Source organism: Hyaena hyaena, unplaced genomic scaffold (assembly GCF_003009895.1).
Source record: "Hyaena hyaena isolate Hyena2069 unplaced genomic scaffold, ASM300989v1 scaffold_271, whole genome shotgun sequence".
Classification (NCBI taxonomy): domain Eukaryota; kingdom Metazoa; phylum Chordata; class Mammalia; order Carnivora; family Hyaenidae; genus Hyaena; species Hyaena hyaena.
This window is the reverse complement of record NW_024080902.1, coordinates 1,934,439-1,961,594: the sequence shown is the minus strand read 5'-3', so window position 1 is coordinate 1,961,594 and position 27,156 is coordinate 1,934,439. Positions and strand designations below refer to the sequence as shown.

General features: G+C 41.2%; 1 protein-coding gene across 1 annotated transcript in view; it reads left to right on the top strand.

Moving 5' to 3' along the window:
- The window catches only part of B3GAT2 (beta-1,3-glucuronyltransferase 2), a 100,963-nt gene that overhangs the window by 72,030 nt on the left and 1,777 nt on the right, over positions 1 to 27,156 (top strand). The window lies entirely within an intron of this gene.

Sequence of the window (27,156 nt, the reverse complement as noted above, 5' to 3'; positions counted from 1 at the left end):
AAGTGCAGGTTCATGGCTGCTAACGCAGTCTGCTAACAAGTGTTTGGTCTTTACCTTTCCCAGAGTCTTGCTTCACCACAGGCTGGGCAGACCTTATCTCCTTACACACAAGATCTCTGCCTAAACCCTGTATGGTAACTTCAAGGTGAGGGCAACTTGGATAAGTCTTCCTGGATTTTGTTATAAGACCCTTACATAGAGGATCAGGTATCTAGTAAACCCACTGGAGATCTGCATTGACTCCCCTCAGAATCTGGATCTAAATAGACATATTTAAAATTCAAGAAGGGTGCATGGGATTTATACATTAGGCCTGGCCTGTGACAAAATATGTGCTACCTTTTCCTGCTCTGGGAAACTTTGCCATGACACGACTGACGTTTGGCTTTTTCTAAGCATTTCAGTATATTTTCAAAGCATCATATAAGAACTGTTATAAAATATGAATGATTTGCATGTTTCCTAATTATACTTGTTTCAAAAAAGGAATAAGATTTTTGTCTCGAAGAAAACAACTTTTGCCACACTAAATTATTTTCTTCATAAATGAACTTGCTTTGCAAATTAGTGTTCAGTAAATTATTAGTACTTTTGGAAGCCTATAAGTGAGCTTGATTTAGTTGATAGGATAATCTGATTTGGAAGGAGTTCTCATTATAAGACTTGACAATTCACAGCTTTGTTTACATTTCATTTAAGATTCACGCACTCTTTGTGGGAAGAGGGAAAAGACCTTTTGGACCTTCATGTACAACTGGTACTTCCCACTTCATTTTTGAATTGTAAGTGCCCACAGTCCAGAAGGAGAGAGAGAAGTGGGAAGCCCAGTTTTCTGCTTCCTCTGGACAGTTGGGGAAGCTCTGTAGAAAACGGTCTGTGGTGGCTGAGGGAGGGAGAGGGCTGTGCCAGAGCCTGGGTCTCTCCTGGATTTCCACAAACCAATTAAGAATAGTGAAACTTAACCAACAAGCAACATTTCCCCAAGTGTCTTGCTTTGAGGGGGTGAGCACATTCTGTAGAAGCCCCTCAGGGCCTGTCCTGCCTGTATTTCTGGGAAGTCACAGCCTTGCCCATCATGAGAAGCATATTTGAGTATCAGACATCAGAACTGTAAGCTTTCATGTCATTCAGGGAGACAGACTCTGTCCATCTTTATTTTCCCATTTTGGACTTTGTAGATGCTATTTTTGCTCTCAGATGAGGAAATGTTGTTCTGGAATTATCTTGTGTGCACAATGTTAATGGCAGAAGTAAAGATTATTTCCATTGCCCTGGGGGAAAGTTAAAAAACTTTCTAATTACTACTAACAAACAAACAAAACAAGTTAAAGAACCACCCACAAGGTGGAAGAGAGTGTCGGAGACAGTCCTTGGCTTGGAAGCTGCCCGCAGGTGGCTTCTGCAGTGGGTTGGCAGCCACCTTGCTCTGCCAAGCCAGGGAGACCTAGAATATGTCTGCTTGTCTGAGCCTTGGGCTTCAGCTCCTGCACCTGGGGCATCTGACCACTGGCTGGTTCCTACAAAAGGCAAGGCAGCCCACACAGTTTTAGCTGTTTTGAAGTCAGGGAGTTACTTTCAAGTGACAGACTCACATTGACTCCTTCCAGGGAGGTGTCAGTAAGAGCCATTGCCTGAGTTTAGCAAAGAACTGAGCTTAATCCTGACCCTTGCCAGGAGGTGTAGACTTGTTCAAATTCAGAACTTAAAGCTGAGATTTGTTCTGGATTCTCAACGTGTGCATGCACTTTATTCTTAACGCTGAGAGGTGGCAGGTGGGCACTGTGCTTCCTTAATTTCAACCCACGTTGAAATGGGCCCGGAGCGAGAAGAGGTACACGCTCAAGCAAGGATTGCTGATTTCTCGAGGCATGGTCACTAAGCTCTTGGATAATTGAGATCCAAGTTGGATACAATTATCCAATAAAGTGTTTGTTGATTAAATCAGCCTTATGCACGTTATACACTATATGTCTTATGTAATATCATGAATATATTGTACATGCTTGATATTCATGGGGACTATCAATTAATGCACGATATACATAGTATGCCCTAATACATTACAGTTATATAGGTACTTTATATCCATGGGGACTATCAATTAATGCACGATATACATAGTATGCCCTAATACATTACAGTTATATAGGTACTTAATATCCATGGGGACTATCAATTAATGCATGGTGTACATGACATGTTTCAGTACATCATGCTCATACGGACATGTTAATGTTTGCAGGATCATAAACCACGTGCGATGCGCATGACATGTTTTAGTACATTGAATCTGCGCGGACATATTGTCGCTTAGTGGGGTGGTTGGTTGTGTGATCTGTGTGGTGAGCGTGTTTGGTGGTTGTGGGGGCTGGTTAGTTAGTGTGTTAGTATGGACGGTATGTTTTGATAGCGTAATGCTTGATTATTATTGTTAATGTTTTGGTATCTATGAATACTACGTGATTGGCATGGAATATGTGTATTGTGTTCTGGCAATGCTGGTGGCTGGGCGTTTGTTTTGGTATTTGTGGCATTGCGGGTTGCATGGTTTTTGGTGTTTAGGGGAGTGGGGTTTGCATGGAATAGTTTAAATAGAATTTCAGCTTTGGGTGCTGATGGTGGGGCTGTTGCTTCTTCCTTGAAGCCTTAGGGAGGGTGTGTTCTCCTTTTTTGGTTTACAAGACCAAGGTATTTTATGTACTACAAAGGCTCTTCATTTTAAAAGATGGTTTTCGATAATACCAGAGATGGGTATTAGAATTAAGATGATGGAGAAGTACATGATGGAGGCTAGTTGGCTGATAGTGATGAATGGGTGCTCCACTGGTTGTCCTCCGATTCATGTTAGGGTTAGTAAATCTGCCACTAAGAGTCAGAATAAACATTGGCTGATTGGTCGGAATATTATTCCTCGTTGTTTTGAGGTGTGTAGTAGTGGTACTATTGCTAGGATTAGGATTGATAGAATTAGGGCTAATACGCCTCCTAGTTTGTTAGGGATGGATCGAAGAATTGCGTATGCGAACAGGAAATATCACTCTGGCTTGATATGTGGTGGGGTGTTTAGGGGGTTGGCTGGTGTGTAGTTGTCGGGGTCTCCTAGGAGGTCTGGTGAGAATAGTACGAGGAGTATTAGTATTAGGATCAGGAGTAGGAGGCCTAGAATATCTTTGATGGTGCAGTAGGGGTGGAATGGGATTTTGTCTGTTTCTGATGTCATTCCTGAGGGGTTATTGGAGCCTGTTTCGTGCAGGAATAGCAGATGGATGATTGCCAGGGCCAGGATGATAAATGGGAGGATGAAGTGGAAGGCGAAGAATCGTGTTAATGTGGCTTTATCTACTGAGAACCCTCCTCAAATTCATTCTACTACATTGGTTCCGATATATGGGATGGCTGATAGGAGGTTGGTGATAACTGTGGCACCTCAGAATGATATTTGGCCTCATGGTAAGACGTAACCTATGAATGCGGTGGCTATCGCAGTAGAATTCCAATGTTTCATGTTTCTGGGAACGTGTAAAATCCGTAGTATATTCCTCGGCCGACGTGTATGAATAGGCAGATGAAAAATATGGAGGCTCCGTTAGCGTGCATGTATCGGATAATTCAACCATAATTGACGTCTCGGCAGATGTGTGTTACTGATGAAAAGGCGGTTGTTGTGTCTGATGTGTAGTGTATGGCTAGAAATAGGCCTGTCAGGATTTGTAAGATTAGGCAGATTCCTAGTAGTGACCCGAAGTTTCATCATGCTGAGATGTTGGATGGGGTGGGGAGATCGATGAATGATTCGTTGACAATTTTAATGAGTGGGTGAGATTTTCGAATGTTGGTCATTAAGTTCTTGTAGTTGAAATACAACGATGGTTTTTCATGCCATTTGTCATGGTTAAATTCCATGTGGGAATAATGATAACATACATTGTATTTATCCTAAGTACTATTTTTGTGGTGAGCTTACGTATGTGTGCTTGATGCCCACTCCTTTAGGTCGGTTAGTGATTTAGAGGGCATTTTCACCGGGATGCGGAGACTTGCATGTGTAATCCTGTTAATAACTAATGGAAAGGCCAGGACCAAACCTTTATGTTTATGGAGTCTGACGACTCATCTAGGCATTTTCAGTGCCTTGCTTTGCGTGTTTAAGCTACATTAACGTTAATTTTATTTGTCTGGGTCGTTGTGGTTTGTGTTACGGTTATTGGAGGTTAGATAGGGACGAGCTAGAGCGAGCAACATATATCTATAGATATCCGCGAACAGCTAGGATAATGCAGATGCTTAGATTTGGTATTTATTGGGTTGTAGGGGTCTTAGATCTGCGCTCGGGCCTTATGATTGAATATGTGTTTAGTCTTGTTTTTGGGGTTTGGCAAGACAACAATAGACGCATTTCTATATTGTAGGGTTACGGGGGGTAAGGGGGGTTTGTTTAAGCTAGTTGTTTATCTGTTGGAAAAACGCGCGTGCGTACGTGTGTACGTGTGCGTGGGTGTGCATGCGTACGTGTGTACGTGCGCGTGGGTGTGCATGCGTACGTGTGTACGTGTGCGTGGGTGTGCATGCGTACGTGTGTACGTGTGCGTGGGTGTACGTGTGTACGTGCGCGCGTATACGTGGGTGCGCCTTGCCTGTCCCGGTTGATCATTGGGGTTGAGGTATATGTCCTGTAACCATTGACTGAATAACAGCTTATATGACAAATGTAAAATCCTAGCATAGTGAATAAGTCCAGCTACAATACCGCTCGGCGTGTCGAGACCGTTTACGGTCATAGTTGAGTCATAGCAAGTTGAGTCATCCCAGTTGAGTGCCTGGCATTAAGGAGGGACTCTATTCCAGTAAAAATCCAGCTGCGTGTGCTGTTTTTCAGCTCTGCCACTCACCACCCAGAGTTAGCTCCGACCCCACTTGGCTGCCTTTACTTAACCAGCAGCACTTTGGGGGGCCCCCAGGCCACCTGTACTCCTGATTGGCTATAAATTTGTTGTTTTTCTCTCAGGTTTGGCAATTCACTAGAGGGGCTCCTAGAACTCAGAGTCGATTGTGCTCTAGTTACTACCACAGTCCTATTACAGAAGATACAAATTAGGACCAGCCAGATGAAGAAATACATGGGGTGAAGTCTAGTAGAGAACACAGAGCTGCTCTGCCTTTCCCTTGTGGAATCAGAATATATCCCCCTCCCAGCACATGAATGTGTTCACAGCTTGGGAAGCTGCACTGGACTCTGTGTGTTCAGAGTATTTAGTTGGAGTTGCATTATATAGGCACAATTGATTGAATCAGTGGCCAGCACACAACTGAACTCAGTCTCTAGCTTCTGTCCCCAGAGGGTCAGTGGTGTGGCCCAATGTTCCAACCCTCTGCTCATGTGTTGGGTTTTCCCAGTAGCCAGTCCCCACTCCGGGGCTGTTGAGGGACCCACAGCTGCCACCTCATTAGCATAAAAAAGCCACTCCCATCACTCAGGAACCACTAAGGCTTTTATTAGCTGCATGATGAGAACTAGGCACAAAGACCAGATGGATTTTTTTTTCTATCATACCACAGGCTCAAAAAGGATAACTTTCATATCATAAAGAAGAATGTCTATTGTATCTCTGCTTTCCTAATGCTTTCATCTACAAAAGCAAAGGGTACATTAGGTGATGTCTCAGGGTCACTTTCGGCTTCATCTGTGGACGATTTCATGACTCCTAAAAACGAGATGTGATTGTGAAGTCATACAATAGTTTCTCACCTGTGGATTACAGAGAGCGATCAGAAGTTTGGGCGGACTCTGTTTCCTAGTCCTGTGGACATGAGTGTGTTGAAGCTCTGAACATAGATAAGTGCCCACAGATGGCATCCCAGGGAGCAGCCATTTAAAGTGGCTGCAGAGGGGTGGAGTTGGGGAAGGGAGCAGGGCCCAACCTGAGGGTGAGGAGGTAGACAGGTGGGAAGAGGTGGGTGAGTCATGAATTTGATTGTTGGATGCCTTGTGTCATGGATGTGAAAGAAGAGGGTGCTTGGTGATTGTGAGAATGTGAGAGCCAGAAGCACGTAGATGGTGTCATGGAGATGGTTGGTAGCTGTTAGGACCTTGTAGGCTGTTCCGCGGAACAAGGGCTATATGGGAGAATAGACGGTCTGAATTCAAGGGAAGTAAAGGTTTGACAGAAATGTCTGAGGAAAGTTAGACATCCAGAAGACAGAGAGGAAGAGGAAATTCAAATCATGAAAGGATCGAGGAGGTTGCACTTGGGCAGGAGACTGATTACAGAGGATGTCATGGAAAGAAGTAGCTGGGAGACGTGCAAGGAGATGTGTATAAGGAACAGGGTGGGAGTATTTCTGAGTTCCAGCTCTAAGGTGGTGCCGGAGGCCGGCCCCAGCAGGTCCAGGGTTCCCTGAAGGATGCACGGTGTTGGCGAGAGAGAGAGTGAGAGAGCCCCGAGATCTTTCTGATCACCAGGCAGGCATCTCTGCTCTGACTGGGGCTCAACTTTATTTTATAATTTAGTGTTTGGGGGATGTCACAGAAGTGGCATTTGCCTTAGACAATGATTTCTGATGACAAACTTCTTTGATATGTAAGAATTTCCCAGAACATAGATTGGTAGAAGACTCCTGCATAACCTTTATCAATAGTGATTGAGGTAGGGGATTTAGATGCTTATCCTATGGGGAAGGAAGGTGTCTTTAGCATACAAGACAATGTTTTTAGCATAAAAAGATTGAAGTTAGTTCTTTGTGAGCAGGGGTCAATAGCTTGTAAGTTTAAGGAGAAGTAATAAGAAAAACACGTCTTTCAGTAAACAATTGTGCTCCCACAATCACAAAAGAAGAAGTTCCTCAATAGGTTCCTTCACCTGGTGCAATCAGCATATTCAAGGCCAGGATAAGTCACTCCAAATACTGATCACAAATGCCTTGGGCTTGTGCTCCAAGCAGAAACAATTGGGTGGGGGTGGATATCAGTCCTTAACTCTAAATTAGGCTCTTTGTCTCAGGGCCAGGTTCAATTATAACTCTTGTGTTCTTAACCCCCTTTATTATCTAAGTCTTGGATCTGCAAGGCCCATAGGAAGAGCCTTTTGACAATCAATCACAGTGCTTTCATCTGAAATCTTTTGAAAAGGCAGGAATATGCTTTTCCTTATGAGGAATCTGTGTGGGGCATATCGGTTTGATCTGTAATATTGTTAGGCCTGGTCAATACCCGCAGGCTCATTTCCAACATGAGCCAGTAGTAGCAGAAGATGATACCAGTTTTGCTTCTCACAGCAGGAGCTGTGCAGATGCTACCATCTCCTCGCTGTGACTTTCATCCAGTGAGGCCGGTGCAGCTCCCAGCAAGGTGGTGTGAGTTTCAACAAGTTCTGATTCTAGGGATTGAGGTCGTATGTGGTGCACTGTATTTATCCTTTTTCTGTTGACACTTAGCATCTCCATCCCTTTATGGTTTATCACCATTTCTAGCATATAGTAGTTTCTAGGTCTCTAGAAATGTAAAGGCCCCTTCATAAAATGAAAATCCCATCCATGATTTAGAAGAGACCTGTGGGGGAAGTAGGGTGAATGTAGGGTGCAGGGGAGGAGTGGTGACCACCATGAAGAAGAGGGCCGGGAACAACTCTTTCAAGAAATATGGCAGGATTGAGAAGGGATGAGAGACGGTAGCAGTGTCAAGGGGTAGGAGAACTGCTTTTTTGCTTCCCTTTAATGTAAGAAGAGAAGTTGAAATTTTGAGAGAAAAGAGCTGTGTTGAATTTCCAAAAGAAAGGAAACTGAGGGGCTGGTTGGGATTGAGATCTTAGACAAGGTTGGGATTGAGATCTTAGACACCTCCTAATAAGGAGGTGAGGTAAGTAAGGAAACCAAAACCTAGGAAGGTGGAGGGGCTGGTAGTTGGAGGCTGGCCATCTGCCAAATATTAATGGTGCAGAAGGAACACCATAGCCTGAACTCTACAAACACTGAATGTGGGACTGTGTGGAGCCTATAAGGGATACACAGCCCCTGGCCCCAAGTAGTTTTATATCCAGCAGAGAGAACAGGTGTGATAAATACATAACTTACTGTACCATGAGATACAAAATGAGGTGTGAACGGAATGTTTTAGGTTTACATTTTAAGAGAAAGGAGAACTGCCATTGAGGGCACTTTGGGAAGGGCCATGGAGGAGGTAGCCCTTGAGAGGTGCCTTTCAGGCAGGGTCCAGGTCAGGGTGAGTTTAGGGGACAGCAAACCTCAGGGTATGTGCAGCTGTTAGGGTAGGGGCAAACTGGGGTCAGATTGTGAGGATCGATTGCTGAAATAAAAATTTGTCCTCATTTCTGTGGATGTTGGAGGATTTGTGACATTTTTGAGTTAGGGGCTGATGGAATTGGTAGTGTGATTAGAGAACCATGTGGTGGCAGGTGCAGAATGAATGAATGAATGGGGGGGGCATCCAGGTGCGGGTATGGGGTCTGAGGAAGGGGGTGGGGTGATAGAAGGCCTTATACATAGATATTAGTTATTTATGAAAAAAATTTTAATGTTTATTGATTTTTGAAAGAGAGAGACAGAGAGACAGAGTGCAAGCAACGGAGGAGCAGAGAGAGAGGAAGACACAGAATCCATAGCTGGCTCCAGACTCTGAACTTGGAGCACAGAGTCCATTATGAGGTTCAAACTTAAGAACCATGAAATCATGACCTGAGCTGAAGTCAGATGCTTAACCGACTGAGCCACCCAGGTGCCCCCAGGTATTTATGAAATTTTAGCAAGCCATTTCAGACTCCGCCCACGAATTACAATTTTAGGTCTTTTTAACACTGCTGTGTGGTAGGGTGATAGTGGATATCTTAAATTTACTTTTGGTTTTAATTGGTATAATTTGTATTTTGAGTTGTAACATATATGCAGAAATATATGGTGATTTCAGGTAATTAGAACATTCCGTTAAACAAAATACCAGTTTTATAAAAATAGAATAATAATAATCATAAGGATCTGTGCATTAGGAAAAAACAAAATCTATTCTTTGCCAAGTTTCCAGTCTCCGGATTCATTGTGGCTGTGCTGTCCTTACAGGGGGTTGTGGAGTTTGGTCTCTTGGGAAACACCAATTGTACAGGGCTTTCTTTCTCTTGATGTTTGTTGACAAGGAATTTTGCCTGGTTTAATTTATTTGGCAAACTCTTTCTTGGTAGATATTGTAGTAGTAAACTTTAGCCCAGTTGGGATCAGGTGATCATCAAAGCCAAATGAGCATAGCCAAAATTGGCAACATTTGCTTAGCTTATTTAGTATAAATACTGCAGGAAAAGAGAGGTAATAACCTTGTTGCCACTTTGAAGCCATTTGTAAATTAAGTGTGCTGTTTGCAATGCATGACGGTTTTGTATAAGGAAGATAGTGTTCTCAGTAGAGTGGCAATATGGTGCCTTTCCGTGCAGGATTTGAGGAGGGACTTGGGACCTTGTTTTTAGGTTGTTGCAGTGTGACTATCACTGGAGTGGTATGTGGGCCCTCTGGGACAGAATTGCAGCTGCAGGGGCCTGGTCATTCTGTCCTGAGAACTTACAGCACAACAGGCATGGTGGTAGAGTGTGAGGGTAAAATGTCGCTTGTGGCCATTTCTTAGCTATTTCCAGAATGAGGTGCATTCTAGAGACTTGCAGGTGTTTAATGGCCCAACAACATGTTCGGTTCTGTGCACATGTACTGTGTCTATGTTGGGTAAGGTCGGGGGGGGAGGGGTAAGGAGCACCTGTGTGCTCATATGCAGTGCGTTTCTCTAGATGGTAGCTGATGATGGGGTGGTCATGTTCAAGTGGGGCTTGGTGGAAGTGGAGTGGTCTTCTGCAGAATTTCCGTGAGTAAAAATTTCATTCAAAACTAAGAATTTTAAAAATCAGAAGCTTTCCCTTGTATCTGGGAAACCCAGCAGACTTGATGATTCTTGTTTACTGAGGATTTACCAGGCATCAGGCATTCTTCGGCACTCTGTGTGCATTCTTATTTAATCTTCACTCAGTTCTGTAAGGGATGTGTGAGTATCATTATCCTCTTCTAAATATAATGAAATTGAAGCCTGGACATACTAAGCAACGCACCCAAAGTTGCATGGTGATCAAACTCAGGTTAGTGTGTCTCTGGAGAAGGCACTCCCACTTGACTTTGAATCCTGTGTCACCCACTTACATTCAAGTAACCCACTTGTTCTCTGAGCCTCTATTTTCTTCAACTGTAGAACAGCAGAATTGAACTCCTTACAGTATAAGATATTAAATGCAAAGCACTTGGTACAGCACTGGAGACACTTGAGTGACTGGTCTCTTCCTCAAGAGGTGAAATCAGTCTGTGTCTGTGTTCCCCTGTCATCAGAGTTCATATGGCTCATGCATTTGTCCAGGGGACTCAGCTCAGTGCTGTGTGTGGCTGAATATCAGAGTAGCCAGATCTCTACAGGCAGCTGTGGGGGAGGGGCATCACTGCTGCCCAGGCTCCGCTCCACACAGCAGGCTGTACTAGCTCAGTTTCCCCACCTGTAGATTAGGGATTAGACCACCTGCCTCTGGGTTATGGTGAGGTTGAGATGAGAACAGATAACTGCAGAAGTTCCTGCTGTTCTGTGAATATTTGAATTCTCACCGCATATATCTATTTCAGATCATTCTTGAAGGTAATACTTAAGAACATGCAAGCTCTTTGCTTTGGGCTCATGATGGATTTCATTTCTCTCTTGGCTGGTGGACCTGTGCTCATTACCATTCAGTGAACTAACTCAGTGTGCAAGATGGCATGCAGAGATAAACACTGGCCCTTGATGTAGATAAAATTTTCCAAAAAGAAACTGATCAGTAAGACAAAACAAAACAAAAGATCATTAGAAAGTTTTTGAGAAGAGGGAGCACCTGGGTGGCTTAGTCGGTTAAGTTTCTGACTTGATTTTGGCTCAGGCCATGATCTCATGGTTCTTGAGATCCAGCCCCATGACAGGCTCTGCACTAACAGTGCAGACCTGCATGGGATTCTCTCTCTCTGCCCCTTTCTCCCTGCTCATGCATGGGTGCCCTCTCTCTCTCTCTCTCTCTCTCAAAGCAAATAAACTTTAAAAAAAGTTATTGAGAAGTATATATATGTTCATTTTTATAATTTCCCAAATGAAAAATCATTTCATAATTACTGATGGCATGTGGGGAGGATATCAAAGAATGATTCACACACTTTCTAATCAGGTCACAAGAGGGTGAGAAATGTCCTTTTCACCACCTTGACTTTCCTAGGAGCTTTTGGGAGAAAGATCATCTATAGATAGAATTTTCATTTGGAACCTATTAAAGAGGCAGACAGTTTATTAGTATAAATAAGTGTTAAGGACAGTTGCTCTGCAGCTAACCTGGGGGCTTGCACACATGCCAGCTTTCCTTGGCACATGGTTGGTTGCTGTGACTAGCACACAAGTCAGTCCTGTGACTTGATAAGCTGACCTTAGCTGGTGTTCTTCCTGGGCCCCTTAAGCAGCCATGTGACCCAACCCCAGACACGCTGCGCTTCAGTCCAACTCATTTCAAATCCCTTGACCACAGCCAACCCCCAGGGTCAGCCAGGCATCGCCACATGCTCACGGGCCCGGTGTAATTGAGAGTGGCACACACTGTCTTGCAGAAGAGGGAATGTCACTTTATCTTCCCAGGTTTGCTTCGCTAATTTTAAGTTACCTCTCCAGAGTCATTAATGGTAGAGGAATAGCTTTCTCTGGGATATTTTTCATGCTTTTCCATCCGGCATAGCTGCTGTTCCCACATGTCCCCTTATGTACTTGTCTTGGAGGTGGTGCTCCCATCAGTGTCCTGCCTGCCCTGGGCTTCTCTTGCTGGCCCGGAGCTCTGCTGGGACAGGGGTCATCTCTTCTGCCAGCACCTACAGGTGGGGCACCGTCCTGACGGCAGTAGCTTCGAGAAATGTTTGCTGAATTCATGAAGTTTAACTTTTTTTTTTTCCTAGTTTAAGGATCATCAAAAGCAAAAGTTGGACAGCTTCTTATTCCTGACTGAGCCCTAATTCCCATTCTTTCTTAATGGTGAGAGTTTAAAAGAGGGCTGTTGAGCTGTACTCCAGAGAGCTTTCTAAGGAGTGACTAATTCGGTGGGTCTCAACCTGGCTACACATCAGAATTCCCTGGGGAGCTTTGAGAAGGTGTCCATACATGGGCTTCGTCACTGATCAATGAAACCATAATCTCTGGGTGTCGTACCTCGTGTTGCAGTGTGTATGTATTTTGTAAGTCTGAAGTGATTATAAAGTGCAGCTAGAAATAAGAACAGCCGGTGCGGGTGGTCAGAAGCTACTTTCCTGTCTCTTCCTGTGACTCACAGTAGCCCTTTAGTAGTCATGCCCCTGCCATGGCACCCATAGATCTAGTCTGGAGGTAGGATGTGGGCTAGCCTCAGGCTGAAAAAGTTTGAGAATGTTCAATAAATTTATCTCCATAGAAAACACTTCCAGTGGTCAAGCAAGAAGAGAATTTGAGCATAGGAGAAGAGTTTTTAAAATTATAACCACTGAGGGGCACCTGGGTGGCTTAAGTCGGTTAAGCATCCGACTCTTGGTTTTGGCTCAGGTCATGATCTTAGGGCTTTTTGAGTTTGAGGCCCGCATCAGGCTCTGCACTGGCAGCTCGAAGCCTGCTTGGGATTCTCTCTCCCTCTCTCTCTGCCCCTCCTCCATTCATGCGGTCTCTCTCTAAAAATAAATAAATAAACTTAAAAAACAATACAATTATAATAACTGAAAAGCACCACCAACAATATAAAAGACTGCCTGTTTTACTGGGAATGCAAGTTTAACCTGTTTCTGTTTTTTATTGTGGTAGAAAGTACATAACATGAAATTTACCATTTTAACTATTTTTAAGTATACAGTGGTATTTAGTAATACATTCACACTGTTGTGCAGCGATCACCACTATCCAGCCCCATAACTTTTTCATCATCACAGTTACAACTTTGTACCCACTAAACACTAAGTCCCTGCTCACCCCCCACCCCTGCCCAGTTCCCAGTAGCAATCATCTACTTTCTGTCACTATTTATTGGGCTATTCTAGGTAGCTCATGTAAATGGAGTTATGTAATATTAGTCCTTTTTATTTAACTTAGCATGATGTCTTTAAGAGTCATACATGTTGTAGCATATGTCAGAATTTCATGCCTTTTTAAAGCTGAATAATATTTCATTGTACATAGAGACCACATTTTCTTTATCCCTGCATCTTTTGACAGACATTTGAGCTTCTATCTCTTGGCTCATATGAATAATGCTATGAACATAAGTGGGCAAATAACTGTTTAAGTCACTGCTTTGAATTCTTTGAATTGCTGAACCATACAGTAATTGTGTTTGGCTTTTATTTATTTATTTATTTATTGAGGAACGACTAATACGTTCTATAATGGTTGCATCATTTTACATTCCCATCAGCAATGCACAAGAATTCCAATTTCTCCCTAGCCTTGCCGACTTGTTATTTTCTGTAACCTTAAAAATGATTTACTTGTAGGGGTGCCTGGGTTGCTCAGTTGGTTAAGTGTCCAACTGTGCTGATGGATCAGAGCCTGCTTGGGATTCTTCCTTTCTGCTCCTCTCACACTTGCACTCTCTCTGTCTCTCCCTAAATAAATAAATAAACTTTTTATTTTTATTTTTACTTCTTTATTAAAAATTTTTTATTGTTCACTTATTATTATTTTTTTAAATATTTTTATTTATTTCTAGGAGAGAGAGAGAGACAGCGTGAGCAGGGGAGGGTCAGAGAGAGAAGGAGTCACAGACTGAAACAGGCTCCAGGCTCTGAGCTGGCACTCAGCACAGAGCCCGACACTGGGCCCGAACCCACGAACCGCGAGATCATGACCTAAGCGAAAGTCGGACGCTTAACCGACTAAGCCACCCAGGCGCCCCTAACGTTCATTTATTTTTGAGAGACAGAGTGAGACAGAGCCTGAGCAGGGGAGGAGCAGAGAGAGAGAGGGAGACACAGAATCCAAAGCAAGCTCCAGGCTGGAAGCTGTCAGCACAGGCCTGACTTGGGGCTCAAACTCACAAACTGAGATTATGACTTGAGCCAAAGTCGGATGCTTAACCAACTGAGCCAACCATGTGTCCCAAAAAATCAACTTTTAACAAAATGATTTACTTGTGCTAGGGTTTGAGAAATAGGAGCACAGATCCCTTCTCCTGTTGGGCTGTATTTCCTGGCTTGGAGTAGAGTGGCTTAGTGACACATGCAGTAGTACTCATGGATAATAGGAAGCAGAAGATGTCGTGGGTGAAATAAAGCATGAGACAGTGATTCTTACTCAGGTGTTGTCCACCCTGTTGATTCTGCCATTCCCAGTACACACAGCACTTCATTTCCCATCAGTCTTTCTGGCTATAGAACCACTTTCCCTTCTGAATGAACCTCAGTGTTAGGCGTGCCGTACTTCTCTGCCACCAGCTTACGAAAATCTCTTCATGGATATTTTTAGTATCCAGTTAATTAAGCCTTCTTAATTTATCTTTCATTCTATTCATCCTTATTCAGCATCCTGACTGTTTCCTTAGAAGATTCAAGTTTCTGTGATGGTTTGTTTTCAGAGTAAAGATTTAAATAAATTGCTTATAGATTAAGTAAAGAACACATCTTAGCAATGAAGAATGTTTTTATTTTTTCCCACAAGAACAGTGACTGCTAAATGGCTTTTGAGGAGTTTTCAAAACTAAACAACAACAAAAAAAGTGGGGGTGGGGGTGGGGTTTACCCTGAAGCAAACATAAAGGGTCAGTCAGTATTCTGGAGCAGATTAACAGATCCATTTAGCAGCCAGGCCATGCTTTTTCTTTCTTTCTTTCTTTTTTTTTTTTTTAATGTTTTTTTATTTATTTCTAGGAGAGAGAGAGACAGCGTGAGCAGGGGAGGGTCAGAGAGAGAGGGAGTCACAGACTGAAACAGGCTCCAGGCTCTGAGCTGGCAGTCATCACAGAGCCCGACGCGGGGCTCGAACCCACGAACCGCGAGATCATGACCTAAGCGAAAGTCAGACGCTTAACCGACTAAGCCACCAGGCGCCCCCAGGCCATGCTTTTTCATTCCTTTCCTGCTCTAGAAGAAAATCATTCTAAGGTATAATTGGAAGTAAATGTGGAAAGTTGTAGCTGTGTCTGCCCCTTGGAAGCACACATATCACTTGAGTCAGTCTTAGGACCTCGAAAATCTCTACTTAAAGACTGACGTGGTGTAGTGGCAATTTAGAGATGATAGTCAATGAGTAAAAGACACGTTCCTTTTATCCAGTCCTCTTTTCTGCCTTCTGTAACTGATTTAAGTAATGTAAGTGTAGTGAAAATGATTCCTCAACCACTACCATTAACACGTCTATTTTTCAGTTGGATAGTTCACAGATGCCAAGGCTAGAAGGTACAAGATTATGAAAAATTACTTAAGTAGCAGTTTTCCATTTTTTAAATTGATATATACTTGTCATATAACACACTAGTTTTGGGTGTACAACATGTTTTCATATTTTACATATTGCAAAATGATCACCACAGTAACTCTAGTTAATATCCATTACCACGTATAAATGTTTCTTTTGTGATGAGACCTCTCTTAACTTTCAAATATACAATCTAGAATTATTAACTGTAGTCACCATGCTGTACGTTACGTTCCCCAGGAATTCTTTGTTTTATAACTGAGAGTTAGTACGTTTGGACCACCCTCCACCCTCCTACTTCTAGCAGGCATCAGTCTGTTCCCTGTATCTGAGTTTTTCTTTTTTTAGATTCTGCATATAAGTGAAATCGTTTTGCATTTGTCTTTCTCTGACTTACTTCATTTAGCCTAGTGCATTCAGGATTCATCCATGTTGTTGCAAAAGGCAAGATTGCTTTGCAAAGAAAGATTTCTTTCTTTTTTATGGCTGAGTAATATTACATTGTGTATATGTGTAACACATCTTCTCATCCAGTCATCCATCAGTGGACACTTAGGTTGCCTCCATGCCTTGGCTGTTGTAAATAATACTACAATGAACATGGTGGGGGGGAGGGGTACATATATCTTTCTTAGTCAGTTTTTCATTGTCTTTTTAAATACCCAGAAGTGGTATTGCTGGAGCATATGGTATTTTTAATTTTTTGAGGAGCTTCCATGTTGTTTTTCATAATGGCTACACCAGTTTACACTTCTAGTGTACATGGGTCCCCTTTTCCCCATGTCCTTGCCAAAACTTATTATTACTTGTCTTTTAGATACCAGCCATTCTCACATAGGTGGTATCTCATTGTGGTTTTGATTTGTATTTCCCTGATGATGAGTGATGTTGAACATCTTTTCATGTGTCTGTTGGCTGTTGTTTATCTTCTTTTGGAAAAATGTGTATTCAGGTCCTCTGCTCATTTTTTATTCAGATTGTTGTTTTTTGTTATATGAGTTCTTTATATATTTTGAGACTTCTGCCCCCTGTAGGTACATGACTTGTAAATATTTTTTCTCCCATGTGGTAGGTTGCCTTTTTATTTTGCTGATGGTGTCCTCTGCTGGGCTGAAGCTTTTTATTTCTATATAGTCCCATTTGTTTGTTTTTGTTGCCTTTACTTTTGGTATTAGATCCAAAAAGTCATCACCAAGATTTCTGTCAAGGAGCTTACCACGTATGTTTTTGTCTAGGAATTTTATGGATTCAGATCTTATATTCAAGTCTTTAACCCATTTGGACTGGGCTTTTGTATATGGTGTAAGATAGTGGTTGAGTGTTATTCTTTTGCATGTGGCTGTCCAGTCTTCCCAAGACCATTTATTTATTGAAGAGTCTGTGCTTTCCTTATTGTACTTATTCTTGGCTCCTTTGTCTTAAGTTAATTGACCATGAATGATGGGTTTGTCTCTGGGCTCTTTTCTCTGTTCCATTTATCTGTTTATTTGTTTTATGCAAATACTCTATTGTTTTGATTACTGAAGTTTTGTAACATGGTTTGAAATCACAGAACATGATGCCTCCAGCGTTGCTGTTCTTTCTCAGTGTTGCTTTACCTATTCAGGGCCTTTTGTGGTTCCACACAAATTTTAGAATTGTTTGTTCTTTTTCTGTGAAAAATGCCATTGGAATTTTGATAGGAATTGCATTGACTCTGGATTGCTTTGGGTAGTTTGGAGATTTTAGCAATATTCTTCCAGTCCCTAGTATGGAATGATTTCCCATTTATTTGTGTCTTCAGTTTGTATCCTTATTTACAGCTTTCAGCATTCAGTCTTTCACCTCCTTGGTTAAATTTCTCCCTAAGCATTTTATTCTTTCTGCGGGAATTGTAAATGAGATTGTTTTCTTAATTTTTCTTTCTGATAGTTCATTACTAGTGTATAGAAATGAGACAGATTTTTGTATATTGATTTCATATCCTGCAATTTACTGAACTCATTTATTCTAACAGTTTTTGGTGGAGTCTGCAGAATTTTCTGTACATGGTATCATGTCATCTGCAAATAGTGATAGTTTTATGTCTTCTTTTCCAATTTGAATGACTTTTACTTCTTGTCTGACTGCTGTGGCTAGAACTTCTGGCGCTGTATTGAATAGAAGTGGTGAGAGTGAGCGTCCCTGTCTTGCTCCTGACCTTACGGAGAAAACTTCCAGCTCCTCACTGTTAATTAAGTATGACGTTAGCTGTGGGCTTGTCCTATCTGGCCTTTATTATGTTGAGGTACATTTCTTCCATATCCACTTCATTGAGAGTTTTTATCACAAGAGGATATTGGATTTTATCAAATGCTTTTTCTGCATCTATTGAGATGGTCATATAATTTTCATCCTTCATTTTATTATCTGCTGGGTCACTCTGATAGGTTTGCAGATATTGACTCATCCTTGCATCCCTGGAATAAATCCCATTTGATAGTATGATTCTTTATTATTATTGAGCTTGCTAATATTTTGTTGAGGATTTTGCATTTGTGATCATCAGAGATACTGACCTGTGGTTTTTTTGTGGTACCCTTGTCAGGTATGGTATTAGGGTATTGCTGCCTCATAACGTGTTTGGAAGTGTTTCCTCCTCTTCTATTTTTGGAAGCATTTGAGAAGGATAGGTATTAAATCTCCTTTGAATGTTTGGTAAAATTCATCAGTGAAGCCATCTGGTCTTCTATTTTGTTGAGAGGTTTTTGATTACTGATCCAGTCTCCTTACTAGTCATTGGTCTATTCAGATTTTCTGTCTTTATGATTCTTGGTAGGTTGTATGTTTTGGGGAATACCCATATTTTCTAGGTTGTCCAGTTTGTTAATGTGTACTTGTCCATAGTAGTTTCTTATCCTTTCCATTTCTGTCTCAATAGTTATGCCTTCTCTTTTATTTATTTAAAAAAAAATGTTAACACTTTGAATTTTTAAGAGAGACAGAGTGTGAGCGGGGGGAGGGGCAGAGAGAGGGAGACCCAGAACCTGAAGCTGGCTAGGCTCTGAGCTGTCATCTCGAACTCACAAACTGCAAGATCATGACCTGAACCACAGTCACTTAACTGACTGAGCCACCCAGGCGCCCCTTCCTTGTTTTTTTACTTATAATTTTATTTATTTGAGCCCACTCTTTCTTGGTGATTCCAGCTGAAGGTTTGTCAGTTTTGTTTATCTTTTCAGAGAACAAGCTCTTAGTTTCATTTATCATTTTGATTATCTTTTAGTTTCTATTTCACTTATTTCTGCTATGATCTTTGCTATTTACTTCCCTATTCTAATTTTTGGTGTTGTCTTTTTTTCTTTTTCTAGTTTTTTGAGGAAAAAAGGTCTTTGAGATCTTTGTTTCTTGTGTAGGCATTAGAAGGCATAAGACCTTTCCCCTTGGAACTGCTTTTGCTGCATCTCATAAGTTCTGGTATGTTGTATTTCCATTCTCATGGTATTTTTCAATTTCTCAGTTTTCCATTTTTAACCTTCATACCCTCATTACCGTGGCTGCCTCTTCCAAACTTACTCATCAAATGGTGACAGTGGGATTGGGAGTTTGAAGAAGAGAAAGGCAGGAACATCATTGGTAATGGCAGTAAGGACTTCTGAATACTGTCTTCTATAAAAACAGTGATTGTCAAAATCAACTTTCTCACAAATGTGGAAATTAACCCAAAGTGTACATCAATCTGAGGAGGATTTGTTCAAGAAAAATGGTTAAATGTTAGTAATAACAGTGAGTATTACATTGTGTCACCTTGCCCTCTTTTGTCCCTTCCTCCCTAGCTCCGCAGTGGCCTTGGCATCGGGGGTGAAAATCAGCAGCTACTTATCCTAGCAGTCACTAGGAGGAAGGACAGGGTTGGAATTTATTCAAAGCTTCATTGTAAGAGAACTGCCATTATTTGACCTAACAGGTCTGTAGAAAATCTCATTCTCCAAGCTTGTCTTTGTCTGACCTCACTCAGATCTTGCCTCGTACAAACAGCCTTTTCCTGGAAGCATTTAAAAAGAAAAAAAAAATAGGAAAACAGAAACCTCAGAACAAACAAAAACTAGATAAAAACAAAAGCAAAATGTTGATTGTTTACCATTACAGATCCCTGAGGCAATGGTAATAGTTATGGCAAACAATCATCTAATTGGAAAGAAAAATCTTGGATAATATTTCATTCCATAGGGGCTTTTAAAAGCCACCTGGGTGGCTCAGTTGGTTAAATGTCCGACTCTTGATTTTGGCTTAGGTGTGATCTCATGGCTCATGGGATTGGGCCCCTGCATCAGGCTCTGCAATGACAATGCTGAGCTTGCTTGGGATTCTCTCTCTCTTCCCTCTCTGTCCCTCTTCCCGCTCATAGATGCACTGTCTCTCAAAATAAATAAACCTAAAATAGCTGGCTGAAAAGGAAATAGAAAATCTGAATAGACCTATAAGAGATAGACTGAATTTAGTAATCAACAAAACTTGTATAGAGAAAAGCTGAGTTCCAGATTTACTGGTGAATTCTAACAAGCATTTAAAAAAGAACTAAGACTGATCCTTTGCAAACATTTCCAAAAAACAGTAAGGAGGGAACATATTTGAAGTCATTCTATTAGGCCATTATTACCCTGATCCCAAAACCAGACATCACAAAGCAAAAACCTACAGACCAATATCCCTTGTGAATATAGATGCAAAAATCCTAAACAAAATACTAGTGGAGTTAATCCAGCAGCATATAAAAAGGATTATACACCATGACCAGGTGAGATTTATCACTGGAGTGTAAGGTTAGTTCATATACAAAAGTCAGTAAATGTAATGTACCTTGATCAGTAAAACAAACTTGCAAAACCATGTAATCAAATCAGTAGATGTGGAAGAAGCACATGACAAAATTCAACATTGTTTCATGATAAAAACACTAAACAGATCAATAAATGAGGAATGGGAAAGAACATCTTTTACCTGATGTAGGGTATCTATGAAAAAGCTAACGTACTTAATAGCTGAAGACTGAAGGCTTTTCCCCTAAGATCATGGACAAGGATGACCCCTCTTGACAGTTGTAGTCACCATTGTAATACAGGTGGTAGCCAGGGTAATTATTGAGAAAAAGGAATAAAAGGTATCTATGTTTGAAAGGAAGAAGTAAAATACCTTCATTTATCAATTACATGATCTTTTACATACAAAATCCTCAAGAATACATACATAACTATCAGTGCTAGCAAATAAATTAAGCAAAGTTGTAGGGTATAAGGTCAACATATGAAAATAAGGTGCATTAAAAAAATTTTTTTTAACATTTATTTACTATTGAGAAACAGAGACAGAGCATGAGCAGGAGAGAGGCAGAGAGAAGGGAAGACACAGAATCCGAAGAAGGCTCTGAGCTATCAGCACAGAGCCCAATGCGGGGCTTGAACCCACAAACTGCAAGATCATGACCTGAGCTAAATTTGGATGCTTAACCAACTGAGCCACCCAGGTACCCCTGAAGTGCATTTTTAAAAAGTTTTGTTTATTTATTTATTTTGAGAGAGGGAGAAAGAGTGCATGAACAGTGGTAGGGGGGCAGAGAGAGGGAGAAAATCCCAAGCAGGCTCCATGCTGTCAGCACAGAGCCCTATGTGGGGCTCAGTCTTACTAACCATGAAATACTGACCTGAGCCAAAATCAAGAGTCAGATGCTTAACCAAATGAGGCACCCAGATGCCCCCTTTATACACTGGCAATGAACAATCTGAGAAATGAAACTAGAAAATAATTTTATTCACAATAGTGCCAGAAGTAATAAAATGCTTAGTAATAAAAAAAATATCAGACTTGTATACTGGGAAGTGTAAAACATTATTTAGACAAATTAAATAAGTGTACAGACATTGTTCCTGGATTAGGAGACAGTTGTTAGGGATTAGAAGCATATTGCTCCAATGGCAATATTCCCAAATTAATCTATAGATTTGGGTAATTCCTATCAAGATTTTGGCTGCCCTTTTTGCAGAAATTGACAAGATCATCCTAAAATTCATATGGGAAAGCAAGGAACTCCAAATAGCCAAAACAATTTTGTCAAAGAACAAAGTTGGAATATTTATACTTCCTGATTTGAAAACTAAGTATATAAAACTACAGTAATAGTGTGGTGCTGGCATAAAGATAAGCATATGAATCAATAGAAGAGAATTGACCGGAAATAAGCCCATACATTGTGGCCAATTGATTTTTGCCAAGGGTGTGAAGACCATTCAATAGAAAAAGATAGTTTAAAAAAAAAAGTACCCAGGGGCACCTGTGTGCCTCATTCAGTTATGAATCTGGCTCCTGGCTTTGGCTCAGGTCATGATCTCCTGGTTGGTGAGTTCGAGGTCTGCATCAGAGCCTGCTTGGGATTTTCATTCTCTCTCTCTCCTTCACCCTCTCCCTCCCTCCCCTGCTCACCCCCTGCCCTCAGAATCAATAAGTAAACTTTAAAAGTTTAAAAAGTGCCCAGAGTTACAAATATACTAAAAGCCACTTAATCATATCCTTTAAGAGCAAATTTTGGCATGTATGAATTTTATCTCAATAAAGGGTATGGGTGGGTAGGGAAGATTCACACACACACTGCAAAAGGCGGATGTGCTCGGCTAGGAAGAGAGATGAAAGGAGATTGGGTGGCCTCAGGAAGAGTTAGGAGAGGAGGTATTCCCCACACATCTTCCTCTCTCCAGCAATTCCCGAGACAATTGTGTGTGTATACATTTTAAGTTGGAAATGGATAACCTTTTTTTCCTTATTTCAAGTGAGTAGAGACCAACTTTTGAAATTACCAGATACCTGTTGCCAGTAGTAGATGTGAGTCAAGAGTGCAGTATTCCGGTACCACTAGCCAGAGCTGACTGTCAGGGGGAAAAAAGGCCATTAGTATCTTTATTGGGGCTGAACTATAATGTTGCCAAAATCTATCCTGTGAGAATTGGAAATAAGTTTGGTTTGTAACACCTTCACTTTTAAGATTAGATTATGTGTAATTAGAAAAGAATACCCCAGTGGGACAAGTGTGTGGAGGACCAAGTTGATACACCACAGAAGGAACCGATAAGCATTACTGATGGGTTTATCTATAGATGAAAGAGGAAGAGATTTGCTGGACTTGCTTTTTCTTTCTCCAGTCTGTCTGGTTTTGGTTTTTTTCCTTATTGCAATGGCTAGGATCTCCAGTACACTGTTGAGGAAAAGTTGAGACCAGACAGCCTTGCCTCATTCCAACCTTCAGGGGTTTTAACACCATCTCTCACCATGAAGTATATATAATATCGGCAGTAGGTTTTCTGTAGATGTCCTTTACCAGGTTGAGGAAGTTCACTCTTTATTAGTTTGCTGCATCAGGCTTTTTAAAAATCTTGACTTGATGTTGGATTTTGTCAAATGCATTTTCTGCATTTATTTATTTATCTATTGTAATAAAATAGATTTTTTTCTTTTTTATAACACCTTAACTTGGTGAGTTACACTGACTGATTCTGAAATGTCAAATCAACATTGCAGTCTTGGAATAAACCTCATTTGGTCATGATTTATTGTTGGGTTCAATTGGCTAAAACTTTTAAGAATTTTTCTGTGTTCATGAAGGTTGTTGGACCTGTAGTTTTCTTATCTTGTATATATATATATATATATATATATATATATTTTTTTTTTTTGCCTAATACTTGTTTGGTTTTGGTATTAGGGAAATGCTGGCTTTAGAGAATTTGAAATGATCTCTCCTTTTTTATTTTCTGTAAAAATCGTAATACTTCTTCCTTAAACATTTGGTAAACTCCACCAGTGAAATTATGTGGGCCTCGAGGTTTTCTGTTTCTTTGCTTTCTGTTTTATTTTGGTTTGGTTTTGTGTGTGTGTGTGTGTGTGTGTGTGTGTGCGTGTGTGCGTGCACGTGTGTGGGGTGTGGGTGATTTTGAACTATAAATTTATATAGTATCGGGTTGTATAGATTATCTATTTCTTCATGAGTGAACTTTGATAGCTTGTGTCTTTCAAAGAATTTGTCCATTTTTATGTAAGTTGTCAAATTTTCTGCCATAGTGTTCTTCCTAATATTCCTTTATCATTTTATGTTTGTAGAATCCATACTAATATTCCTCTCTTATTCTCAGTATTGGTAACTTAGGTCTCCTTTTTCCCCCGATAGGCGTGGGTAGATACTTATCAATTTTCTTGACTTTTTTTCTCTCTTTTTTAAATATTTATTTTTGAGAGAGAGAGCGTGAGCAGGGGTGGGTCAGAGAGAGAGAGGGAGACACAGAATCCAAAGTAGGCTCTGAGCTGTCAGCACAGTGCCTGATGTGGGCTAGAACCCAAAACCATGAGATCATGATCTGGGCTGACGTCAAGATACTTAACCGACTGAGACACCTAGGTTCCTATTGACTTCTTTTTTCAAAGGACATAGTTTTTATTTCACTGATCTTCTCTATTTTCTATTTCATTAATTTTGGTTCATATGTTTATTAAAATTTTTCTATTCATTTTGGGTTTTATTTACTCCTTTTTTTTTATTATTAAAAAGGTGTGGGAACTTAGATCATTGATTTGAGACCCTTCCTATCTAGTAAACATTTATAGCTGTCAAATTAATTTTTCAATCTCAGTATTGCGTTAGGTGAATCCCACTGTTTTTATTCACTTAACCACTTTTTCATTTCCCTTTTGATTTCTTAGATCCATAGTCTATTTAAAATTACATTGCTTGGGGCGCCTGGGTGGCTTAGTCGGTTAAGCGTCCGACTTTCGCTTAGGTCATGATCTCGTGGTTCGTGGGTTCGAGCCCCGCGTCGGGCTCTGTGCTGACTGCCAGCTCAGAGCCTGGAGCCTGTTTCAGTCTGTGACTCCCTCTCTCTCTGACCCTCCCCTGCTCATGCTGTCTCTCTCTCTCTCTCTCCTAGAAATAAATAAAAACATAAAAAAAAAAATTTAAAAAAAAATAAATAAAAAAATAAAATTACATTGCTTGGTGTCCAAATATTTGGAGATTTTCAATATCTTCATGTTATTGATTTCTATTTTAATTCTGTTGTGGAATTTAATGCTGTTGAGAAGTAGTTTGTACAATTTAAATTTTCATCTTTGAGATTTGATTTCTGGCCCAGACAATGTGGCCTATCTTGATCATATGACATGTACTTGAAAAGAGTATGGTTTATTGTTAGTTAGGTGGTATGTCCTATGTCAGGTCAAGTCTTACATATCCTTACTGATTTTCAAGTTCAGTAAGTTTTCAGTTGTTATTTCTTCATTTTTTTTTATCACTCTTTCCAAACCTTTCATTCAGTTTCTTTGGTGTGTGTGTGTGTGTGTGTGTGTGTGTGTGTGTGTGTATTGGTAATTTCCTTTTTGTGTTTCCTTTTGGTAGTTTCTATTGTTCATTCTTCAAGTTTACTAGTCTTTTATTCTGCAATGATTTATCAGCTGCTAATCCCAGCCAGTATATTTTTCACAACAGTGAGATCACTTTGGGTCTTTCTTTTTTTTTTTTTTTAATATTTTTAATTTATTTCTACGACAGAGAGAGAGAGAGAGAGAGAGAGAGAGAGAGAGACAGCATGAGCAGGGGAGGGTCAGAGAGAGAGGGAGACACAGACTCTGAAATTGGCTCCAGGCTCTGAGCTGGCAGTCAGCACTGAGCCCGACGCGGGGCTCGAACCCATGAACCGCGAGATCATGACCTAAGCGAAAGTCGGACGCTTAACCGACTAAGCCACTCAGGCGCCCCTCCTTTGGGTCTTTCTTATATCCTCCATCTCTCAGCATGCTTTATCTTTCCTCTACCTTTTTGAACACATGGGGTATATTTGGGGTTGTATTTTCCTGCTTATTTGTACATATGGTAATTTTTGTAGCTCAGGCATTTTGAATTTTATGTTGCTAGGTATTAGAAAAAATGTTAGACTTTGTTTATATGTGTCTAACACATTTACTACACATATCCACATATGTATATACACACATACATGCATAGGGGAATACATACATACATACTTACATTAGGGACCATGTCTCCACTCTATCTCTACTTCACTTGAACAAGTCATTCACAGTGAATAGCCAGTTTTCATTTGCATGTTATTTTTTATACAACTGACCGGGGACAGAGAATCCTAGTCCCATGATTTTTGTAAGGCTCCCAGTATCTCAAAAACTACCACCAACATCTTTAAAGCTAAATGAATTTCACTAGAGAAAAGGAAGGGTACATAAAATACTTGAGGCATAAATACTTGGAAATGAAGAAAACCCAAGATGGAGATCTTGGGTTGGAAGCAGTGGTTTAAGGAGCTCAAGAACTTGTGCTGCTTTCATAGGGAGAACTCTCTGACTCCCCAGCTTCATAGCAGGTCACATGATTCCCCAAAAGGCGACCAAGGGTTTGGGCCTTGGTAGTGTGTAGTCCCGTGTGCTGCCTGTGACCGGCTTCCTGTGAAGAGCTCAATGAGCTGGGGCCTGGCAAAGAAAATGGAGGAGGTGGGAGATTGCAGCCCATCTGAGTTGCCTCCCTCCGCCTTTTGTATCAGAACATAGAAAATCACTTTGCTGCTGCGGTGAGCCAGCCGCCCGCACTCTCTCTCCAGGGTGCTGGCGCACCAGGTGCACCTGTTCTCCAGGGAGGCCAGGAAAGGCCAACTTAAGTTATAGACTGTGCTGTGTAACTCTGCTTTAAGAGCTAGAAGGGTATTCCCGAGCCAGGGAAAGCAAGAAACTACACTTCATCTGAATCTTTGAGTGGTCACCATGATGAATGTGTTAAAGTTTTCAGGGAAAATGAAGGAAATCAAAGTGGCTTCATCGCGGTTTTAGAATGGCTTCTGTACGGTTTGGATCCTACTCTTTTTATTATAAGAAAGGGGAAATACAGCTAGTACCTGGACGCCATGTGAAAAGTATACCAGGAGCTTCAGTGATGGAGAAGGGCAGACTCTCAACTGAAGAAAAAGTAAGAAACTTACTTTTAAGTACATGAAAAAAAAGCAAGGCCTCCTAGAACACAATAATCACATTAGAAAAGTTACTTTTTCTGTGCGAATTTGAACCTCTGGCTTTTTACTGAAGAGGTCTGTGGCTGTGTTGGCTGTCTGGGGAAGGCTTCAGACTCCTTAGCCAATAGGTGTGAAATGCAGGTGGCCTGGTTCTGCCACCACTCTCACAGGCCCTTTCCCTGTGAACCCTGTTCTGCAGCCATAGATGGTGGCCGGTGCCCTATTTCTAACAGTATTTTTAAATATATGCCATAGCACCTCATGAACAGTGCTGTGCAGTTAGTGGGGTCCTTCCGTTCGCTAATTTTACACGAGACACTGAGTTGAAAAGATGTCACACCTCTCTTGCAGATGAGGAAATGGGGAAGTTTTAGGATCAAGAAAGGTTTCGTGACTTGGCCAGTGTCCCAAGTACAAGGATCCAGGCAAAACCAAAAGGCTTGTAATTCTAAATTCGGTGTTCTTTCTGCTAGAATGTGCTGCCTCCCTCCAGGACTGGTGGAGGTACCGGAGCCAGTCCTCAGGCTAACGCTTTACGATTATTTTTATTTGTTCGCCTCACTCAGCATGTGCTGGGCCAAGTTGTGTGTGTGGGGAGCTAGCTTAGTGGGAGGGTTTCCTGCCAAGAAGGCAGGGTCTAGGACCTGGAAGTGGCCCAGTCTGGCACGTGGAGTGACTAGAATACTG